This window comes from Enhydra lutris, unplaced genomic scaffold (genome assembly GCF_002288905.1).
Source record: "Enhydra lutris kenyoni isolate GAN:26980312 unplaced genomic scaffold, ASM228890v2 scaffoldscaffold22, whole genome shotgun sequence".
Lineage (NCBI taxonomy): Eukaryota > Metazoa > Chordata > Mammalia > Carnivora > Mustelidae > Enhydra > Enhydra lutris.
In genome coordinates, this window is record NW_019154106.1 from 31,858,470 (window position 1) to 31,868,553 (window position 10,084).

Below are 10,084 nucleotides of genomic sequence, written 5' to 3' on the forward strand. Positions count from 1 at the left end.
GACAGAGGCCCTAACCCACTGAGCCACCCAGGCACCCCAGGAAATTTTTTTTTTTAATAAAACAAGTCACTAACACACTCTATTATATACACACACTATTATATACACTATTATATACACACATATACATTTCATGGTATATATTCCACAATCTAGCTTGAGTGTTATATGCCCACTCATAAACCAATGCTTTATATTACCATTCTATATCTATAGTTCTATAATAAAAAATATAAATGTGTATTTATATATGTTTCCTTTATAGTCAACCCATACAAATAAAAGCATAATATACAAAAAAGTACAGTCACTATAGAAAATAGTATGTCAGTTCCTCAAAAAAGTAAAAATGGAATTACTTTATGGTCAAGCAATACCACTTATGGGATTATACCTAAAAAGATTGAAGGCAGGAACATGAACAAATATGTGTACCTACATGTTGATTGCAGTATTATTCACAATATAGATATGCCTCAAATATTGTGGGTTTGGTTCTAGACAATAAAATGAATATCACAAGAAAGTGACGAATGAATTGTTTTAGTTTCCCAATGTACATATAAAAATTATGTTTATACTATACTATAGTCTGTGTGATGGCCTTATGTTTAAAAAGCCATATACAAACCATAATTAAAAATTTTATATTGCTAAAAATGCTAACGATTATCTGCGCTATCAGCAAGTAATAATCTTTTTGCTGGTAGAGAATCTTGCCTCAGTGCTGCTGGCTGCTGACTGGTCATGATGTTGGTTGCTGCACCTAGTAGTGGTTATAGTAATTTCTTAAAACAAGACAACAGTGAGGTTTGCTTTATCACTGACTCTCCCTTTTACAAAATTTTTCTTGATAGCATCTCTTGATATCTCTTGATATCTCTTTGACAGCATTTAACCCACACAACTTTTATCAAACCTCTTACCCCGGGTCATTGCTTTATCAACCATGTGTTATGTAATATTCCAAGTCTTTTGTTGTCATTTCAACAGTCTTCATAACATTGCCACCAGGAGAAGATTCTATCTCAAGAAACCACTTTATTTGCAACTCCTCGTCCATTAAAGTTTGATCATGGGAGTACAGCAGTTCTTCAGGTTCCACTTCAAATTCTAGTCCTCTTGCTATTTCCACAACATACATAGTTACCTCTTCCACTGAAGTCTTGTAATACTCAAAATCATCCATGAGGGTAAGAATCAACTTTTCCCAAATTCCTGTTAGTGGTGATATTTTGACCTTTTCCCATGAATTATAAATGTTCTTAATGGCACCTAGAATGGTGAATCCTTTCTGGAAGCTTTTCCATTTACTTTGCCTAGATCCATCAGAGGAATCACTGTCTATGATAGCTATACTACTATGAAATGTACTCTTTAAATAATAAGACTTTAAAGTTGAAATTACTCCTTGAGACATGGGCTACAGAATCGATGTGTTTGGAGGCATGAAAACAACATTAATTTCATTGTGCAGCTCCATCAGAGCTCTTGGGTGATGAGGTACATTGCCAAAGAGAAATAATATTTAATTTTTTTTTTCTGAGCAGTAGGTCTCAACAGTGGGTTTAAAATATTCAGTGAACTATGGGGTAAACAGACGTGTTGTCATCTAGGCTTTATTTTTCCATTTGCAGTGCACAGGCAGAATAGATTTAGTATAATTCTTCAGGGCCTTAGGATTTTTTGAATAGTAAATGAGCATGGTCTTCGACTTAAAGTCACCAGCTACATTAGCTCCTATCAAGAGAGTTGGCTGGTCCTTTGAAACTTTGAAGTGAGGCATTGACTTCACTCTAGCTATGAAAGCCCTAGAAGGCATCTTCCAATATAAGGCTTTTCATCTACTTTGAAAATATATTGCTTCGTGTGGCCATCTTCATGAAATATCTTAGCTAGATCTTCTGGATAACTTGCTGAAGCTTCTGCATCACTACTTGCTAAAGCTTCTGCATCACTACTTGCTATTTCACTTTGCACTCTTCTCTTAAGAAGGCAGCTTCTTTCCTTAAACCTCATAAGCCAACCTCTTCCAGCTTCAAACTTTTCTTCCGCAGCTTCTTCACCTCTCTCAGTCTCCATAGAACTGAGGGAGTTAGGGTCTTACTCTAGATTAGACTTTGGTTTAAGGAAATATTGTCAGCAATGAGGTTATTTTACTTTCTTATCATCCGTGTGTTCACTGAAGTAACACTTTTAACTTCCTTCAAGAACTTTTCCTTTGCATTCATAATTTGGCAGCTACCTGTTTGACATGAGAAACCTAGCTTTCAGCTTATTTTGGCTTTCAACATGCCTTCCTCACTAAGCTTAATTATTCCTAGCTTTTGGTTTAAAATGAGAGATGTCTGACTCCTCCTGCTGCTTGAACACTCAGAGGCCATTATGCAATTATTAATTGGCTTAATATTAATATCATTGTGTCTCAGAGACTAGGGAGGCCCAAGAAGAGAGGGAAAGGTGGTTGATGGGGTAGTCAGGACACACACATTTATCAAGTTTGTTGTTTTACATGGGCATGGTTTCTGGTGCTCCCCCCAAATTAGGATAGTAACACTAGAGATCACTGATCACAGGTTACTGTAACAAATATAATGAGAAAATCTGAAATCCTGCAAAAATTACCAAAATGTGACACAGAGACACAGAGTGAGCAAATGCTACTAGAAAAAAAATAGTATCAACAGACTTGTTTGAAGCTGGGTTGCCACAAACCTTCAATTCATGGGGAAAAAAAAAAGCAGTATCTGAGAAGAGTAATAAATCAAAGCACAATAAAACAAGGCATATCTGTTGTCAAAAGGTCAAAGAAACTCAAACATCCATTGACAGATGAATGGACAAACAAAATATGGTATATACATTCAATGGGATATTATTCAGTTTTTAAAAAAAGAAGGAAAACTCACACCTATGTGGTCAATTAATCTATGACAAAGGAGACAAGAACACAATGAGGAAAGGACAGTCTCCTCAATAAACAATGCTGGGAGAACCGGGCAGCTATATGCAAATGGATGAAACTGGACCACTTTCTAAAACGACACACAAAAATAAACTCAAAATGGATTAAACACCTAAATGTAAGAGGTGAAACCATAACACTCTCAGAAGGAAATATAGACAGTAATCACTTCAGCATTGGCCTTAGCAACCTACTTATGGATATGTCTCCTCTGGCAAGGGAAACAAAAACAAAAATAAACTATTGGGACTATATCAAAATGAAAATCCTTTGCATAACAAAGGAAACCCTCAGTAATGTAAAAAGACAATTTATTGAATGGGGGAGGATATCTGTAAACAATATATACAATAAGGAATTAATACCCAAAATATATAAAGAACTTATACCACTCAACACACACATACACACACACTTCAATTAAAAAATGGGCAGAAGACCTGAACAGACATTTTTCCAAAGAAGACATGCAGATGGCCAACAGATGCATAAAAAGATGTTCAACATCACTCCTCATCCAGCAAATACAAATTAAACCACAATGAAGTATCATCTTACACATGTTAGAATGACTAGAATAAAAAAGGCAAGAAATAATGACTGCTGGTGAAGAAAAAGGAACCCTTATGCAAAGTTGGTGGGTATGTAATTTAGTGCAACCATGAGGGAAAACAGTATGGACACTGTTGGTAAGCTAGTACAGCTACTCTGGAAAACAGTATGGAGGTTCCTCAAGAAATTAAAAATAGAGCTATCCTATGGCCCAGAAATTGAACTATTAGGTATTTATACAAAGGATGCAAACATGATCTGAAGAGCACCTGCACCCAATGTTTATAGCAACAATGTCCACAATGGTCAAACTGTGGAAAGAGCCCAGATGTCCATCTAATAGATGAATGGATATATATAATGGAATATTATTCTATCATAAAAATAGTGAGATCTTTCCATTTGTGATAATATAGATGGAATGAGAAACAAATCAGCAAAAGAAAAATGCCATATGATTTCACTCATATGTGAAATCTAAAAACCAAAACAAACAAAAAGATTTAAATACAGAAAACAAACTAGTGGTTGACAAAAGGAAGGTGAGTGGGAGGATGGGCAAAATAGATAAATGAGATTAAGTGGTGCAAATTTCCAGTAATTAAATAAGTCACCGAGATGAAAAGTACAGTAGAGGGTATATAGTTGATAATATTAGAATAACATTGGATGATGACTATAGTTAAGGAGGCAGGTATCAAGTAATACAGAGAATTGTTTAATTCACATGCTGTACACATAGAACTAAGAAATTTGTAGGTCAATTATATAAAAAAGGAAGAAAAATCTGATACACACTGCAACATGGATGAACCCTTTAGGTTATGCCAAATGAAACAAGCCAGTTTGTTCACAAATGAGCAAATACTGCATGGTTCTACTCATATGAGGTACTTTAGAGTAGTCAAATTTATAGAAATCAAAATTACAATGGAGGATTCCAGGAATTGAAAGCTATAGGGAAAGGGAAGTTATTGTTTAATTGGTTTAGTGTTTCAGTTCTGCAAGATGAAAAAGTTCTGAGATAGGTGGTGGTGCTGGTTGTACAACAATGTGAATGTACTGATGCACTGAAATGTACACTTAAACATTATTAAGTGAAATTTACTAAAACTAATAATTTTTTAATTTAAATTTTATTTTTAATTTATTTTTAAATTTTAAATAATATTTAATAATTATTTGATAAAATATCTAATAAAATTATTAAATTGAAAATTATTGCAATGGCAAATTTTAGCTTATATATGTTTCACATAATTAAAAAACATTACATGGAAATGGCATGCATCAGTAGTGTGCATACTTCCTGTGTGGTAAATATTTGCATATTTATCACTAATATTATGAACATAGTCAAACATATCTTCAGTATGTATCACATACTTACCTTGTTAGATATAAATTCACATGAACAACATTTTACAGGTTAACATGTACTTACAAATACCTCAAGTGTTTTGTGCAAGACAGCTGCTTCTCTATTCTTGTGTATATTCACATCTACATTTTAATATATACTATATATCCTATTTTTAATGTACATATACAATATATTGCATATTATTGTAATAAATATGTTGTATATATTGTAATAAATGTATTATTGTACATAAAAGATATACATGCCACTTGCATACATCCATATAGAATTTTGTATAGACATAAAGTACATACAAATCACCCCCAAGATCAGCATAGTCCTTCTCCAAAATTGAATACACACACATTTATGCATGCATGCATCTGTGGGAAGAGCCAAGATGCCCTTCAACAGACAAATAGATAAAGAAGATGTGGTCCATTTATACAATGGAATATTACTCAGACGTCAGAAAGGATGAATACCCAACTTTTTTATCAACATATATGGGACTGGAGGAGATTATGCTGAGTGAAATAAGCCAAGCAGAGAAAGTCAATGATCATTTGTTCTCACTTACTTGTGGAGCAGAAGAAATAACATGGAGGACATTAGGAGAAGGAAGGAAAATGTAATTGGGGGATATCGAAGGGGGAGACGAAGCATGAGAGACTGTGGACTCTGGGAAACAAACTGAGGGTTTCGGAGGAGAGAGGGGTGGAGGGATGGGTGAGCCTGGTGGTGGGTATTGCATGGAGCCCTGGGTGTGGTGTGTAAACAATGAATCTTGGAACACTGAAAAATAAAACAAAAAAAAGGAAGAAAATATAAAGCGCAGTTCTGCACATACAGCTACATTTCCAGGGCTGCATATACATGCATGATTCCAATGTTGTCCACACACACATGTATACATCTTCAGTGATGGATATATGCATATGAATCTTCAAAGTTGTTCACACATATGTAAACATATATATGAACATACACAGCCATGTGTGCCTATGCCCCTATATAGCCATAAATTTTTAGAAATATATGTGCATATTTATCTCTCATGTTATATTCATACTCACAGTAACATCCACTACCACGTATATACACAGGCATCTTCAGGGTTTTACACACACTCACACACACACACACACACACACGACTAATCTCATATACACAGGGAGAGGGAGGTTGGGTCATGAGACCCTTCTTGAGATTTGTGGTATCAGCCTTATTATTTTATAACCTTAACTTGTGTATTATAATTTTTTTGTCCTGTGGTAAAGGGTTTTAATTTAATCAAAACCTCGGAGATTAAATAATTAAACCTGTCACCATCCACAGTTTTTATCGTTAATTAGTCATGGTGAGGTGCCATTGTCGTAGGATGCAAGGTCCCTAAATCTGGCGGTAGAATATCACCTTGATCACACACAAAAACAGCCTGGAGTCTCTGGGGATCAACTGCACGTCAGTAAGCGTCTTGTGGTTGAGTCCACCCTTCACCTATTAAAGGGGGTGGTCCTGAAGTTGTCAGCAACAATCTGCCTGTTCTCTGGCTGTGCATAACAACAACAGCACAACAAATCTGCCATCCTTAACCCCTTGAGAGTCCCATGATAGCAACTCGGAGGAGGATGATTCTCTTGATCAGCTCTGGGCTGCTTGCCTGCTTGCCTGGCTGAACTAGAGCTCATCTCCCCCAGAGAGACAGCTGCTTCTCTATCCAGAGCCACAGTCTCTCTCCCAACCCTTTCCTTACAGGCTGGTGAAAGGGAACCAACCGAGCATGTTTTCTTCTCACTGTGCCAGGTCAGATGCCTCTTTCTGTTCTTTAAAAGAAAGAAAGAAAGAAAGAGAAGTAAAATGCATAGCATGATGTTTTCTAGCACTCCACAGCTGCCATATTCCTGTGTGTGCATATCCTGGGCCTGAAGACATATCTGCTAAATATCAATATTAATTAGCACAGCCGCAAGATTCCTCCTAATGCCCTTTCCTCCATTTGGGCTCACCCTTGAAGTGGCATCCTGCTGTAAGTGAAAGAGTTCAGGCTTTGGAAACAAGTGCTTTTGGGGATTCAGAACTCAGCTTTGCCATTTAATTAGAATTATGATTTTCTCTTATTTTTCTTCTAGCTAAAATCTCAATTTCCTCATTTGTAAAACAGGATGTTTTGAGCATGAAGTAAATTTTTACTGATTGTCCTTTCTATTCCTTTCCCCATCTCAGTGAGGTGGAAAAATGTCCTTCTTTGTTATTCTCTTATCTACTTTCTCCTTAAGGTGAAGTGACTTGATTATACCATCTCACTGCTATTAGTACCATTTAGTAGTGGACTGAGCCCTTAGATACATAGGGTCAGTGGGAATACTGACAACATCTGAGGCAGGAATAATAGCTTAAAATCATCTCATTAAGAGCAGGTGTTGGGGCACCTGGGTGGCTCAGTCAGTTAAGTACCTGCCCCAGGATCTGGCTTTCTGCTCCGCAGAGAGTCTTCTTCTCTTTCTCCCTCTGCCCCTCCCCCTGCTCAGGTTCGCTCTCTCTCTCTCCCTCTCTCTCTTTTTCTCTCTCTCTCTCGGTTTCTTTAAGTAAATAAATATAGTATTTGAAAGATAAGAGAAACACCAAAATTGCATGAGTATTGAAATGTAAGTAAGGAAGGAAACAAATTTAATTTTAGTAAGTTCAGTCTAAGTCTTAGAAGATGGCAGTGAGGAAACCATAGAAAGTTTTGAAGAGCTGTTAACAAAGGTTTCATTCATTTTTATATTCACTGACTCATCCATTCATTCTAGAGTTTCATACTGTGCTCTTCACTCTGGGCTGAATATGTATAGATGATGAAAATTCAGAGATGAACATGACATGTTTTTCATTTTTATGGGAATCATACTTTAGAAGGAATATGTGAAGTGAAGATTAACTTTGCCTGAGAAAAGGTTTGCAACTTTGTCCTGGATTCCTGAGAGTTAACAACAACTACTACTACTACTACTGCCTCCTCTCCTCCTCCTCCTCCTTCTTGTTATTATTATTAGGATACATCATTAGTTTTTGATATAGTGTTCCATGATTTATTATTTGCATATACTCCCCAGTGCTCATCACAACACATGCCCTCCTTAGTACTCATCACCCTCCTCCCTTCTATAACATTCAGTTTGTTTCCTAGAGTCCTGAATCTCTCATGGTTTGTTTTCCTCTCTGATTTCTTCCCAATCAGTTTTCCTTTCCTTCCCCTATGGTCCTCCTTTCTATTCCTTAAGTTCCACATGAGTGAAACCATATGATAATTTTCTTTAAGCCCTTAAAATATTCTGCTTGGCAAGAGCATCTTTATTTACATGAAGACCTTTGGCATGACAAATAGACTATGTTAACAATGTGATTTATATGTATCAGCTCCACGATTGGAGGGACTGGAGACTAAAGTCAGTCATGTAGGTAGTCATCTGTGTCTCTGTGGCTGACTGCCAATAAAAAATAGACACCAAGGCTCAGATGAACTTTTCTGATTGGCAACACTCTGTGCGACAGAAATAAATGCTGTCTGTATGACTCTTTTACTGGGTAAGGACAACTGGAAGCTCATCCCTGGATTCTTTGGTATAATGTGCCATGTGCTTCTTCTCATTGCTTATTTTAATTTGTATCATTTTGTTTTAATAAACCATAACTCTAAGTATAATGGATTTTATGAATTCTGTGAGACCTTTCAGCAAATCATTGAACCTGAAGGTGGTTTGTAGACTTATGGAACTCTCAGAAGAATAAATAGCTGATTACAGAGAAGTTATTAATTGAGGAAATGATGCATACTATAAGATCCAGAGGAAGGACACATAACCTACTCTGGATGGTCCAGGAGAAATTTATTAGAATTAGAGAAGTATAAAGTTAGTCTCACATATGAAAAGGAAAGAGGAAACATTGCAGCAGGCAGGAAAAAAAAAAACCCAAAAAACAAAAAGTGATGTGGGGGAAGGGTATGGAAAATTAAGAAGTTGCAAGTAATTCTAGTTAATTAGGTAAGTTGACAAGGGGTATAGCAAGAAATGACTCAAGAATGAGGAAAGATAATAGTAGAGAAAGATAATAATAGAGATCTTTGGGATCCTTTGCCCCATCAGTGTTGGGAAACTATTACATGATGTTAAGAATGGAAGTAGCAGGGGCGCCTGGGTGGCCCAGTGGGTTAAAGCCTCTGCCTTTAGCTCGGGTCATGATCCCAGGGTCCTGGGATCGAGCCCCACATCGGGCTCTCTGCTTAGTGAGAAGCCTGCCTCCTCCTCCTCCTCTCTCTCTCTCTCTCTGCCTACTTGTGATCTTTGTCTGTCAAATAAATAAATAAAATCTTAAAAAAAAAAAAGAATGGAAGTAGCAGGGCACCTGCGTGGCTCACACTGTTAAGCATCGTTTTCTTGGTTTGGGCTCAGGTCATGATCTCATGGCTCATGGCACTGAGCCCTGCACTGGGCTCTGTGCTCAGCAGGGGGTCTGTTTTAAGATTCTCTCTCTGCCCCCCCATTCTCTCTCTCTTTGTTTCTATAAAATAAATAACTTTTTTATATAAACAAATGGAAGTAGTATTGTCAGATTGCATTTCAGATAGATTACTTTCAGAGTAAATAGAGAAGAGTGGAGAGTAAATACTTGAGACAAGGTGATCCTTCAAGAAGACGTTATAATATTTTACCCTAAAAAGATGAAGGTTTGAATAATGGTCATGCATATAAAAAGGTGGTAATGGGATGCAACATATGTGAACATCTAATTAATTAGAACTGGAGATTGATTGATTGATCGATTGATTTTTAAGCTAGATCTAAGAAGAAATCCAGATTGTGGGCTTGTGTGATCTGGGGATGGTGATACGACTTCCCAAGACAGAAATGCAGGAGTAAAAGCATTTTCAAGAGAAATGAGTTCTGCTGTAGAAGTGTTGAGTTTTCAGCTCCAGTGGAATCTCAAGTGTAAATGTTTAGTGGCACCTCATCATAACAATGAAGAACCCAGAAAGTGGCTTAACCTGTACAGCATGCAGAGGAACACTAGTCTAAAAAACTGTGAATTTTATTAAATATCTTAAAGACATAATGAAATAATAGTTTTTCAGTATTACAAATCCAACATCTCTGTTAAAAATGGCTGTGGAGTAAGTAGAAAGTAGTTAGTTATTTAAAATATGTATTATATTGTAATTG

General features: G+C 36.5%; 1 pseudogene; it reads right to left on the bottom strand.

Annotated features, from left to right (window-relative positions):
* Window positions 1-662: 662 nt before the first annotated feature.
* On the bottom strand, window positions 663-2,384 carry LOC111149928 (annotated as a pseudogene).
* Window positions 2,385-10,084: the final 7,700 nt, after the last annotated feature.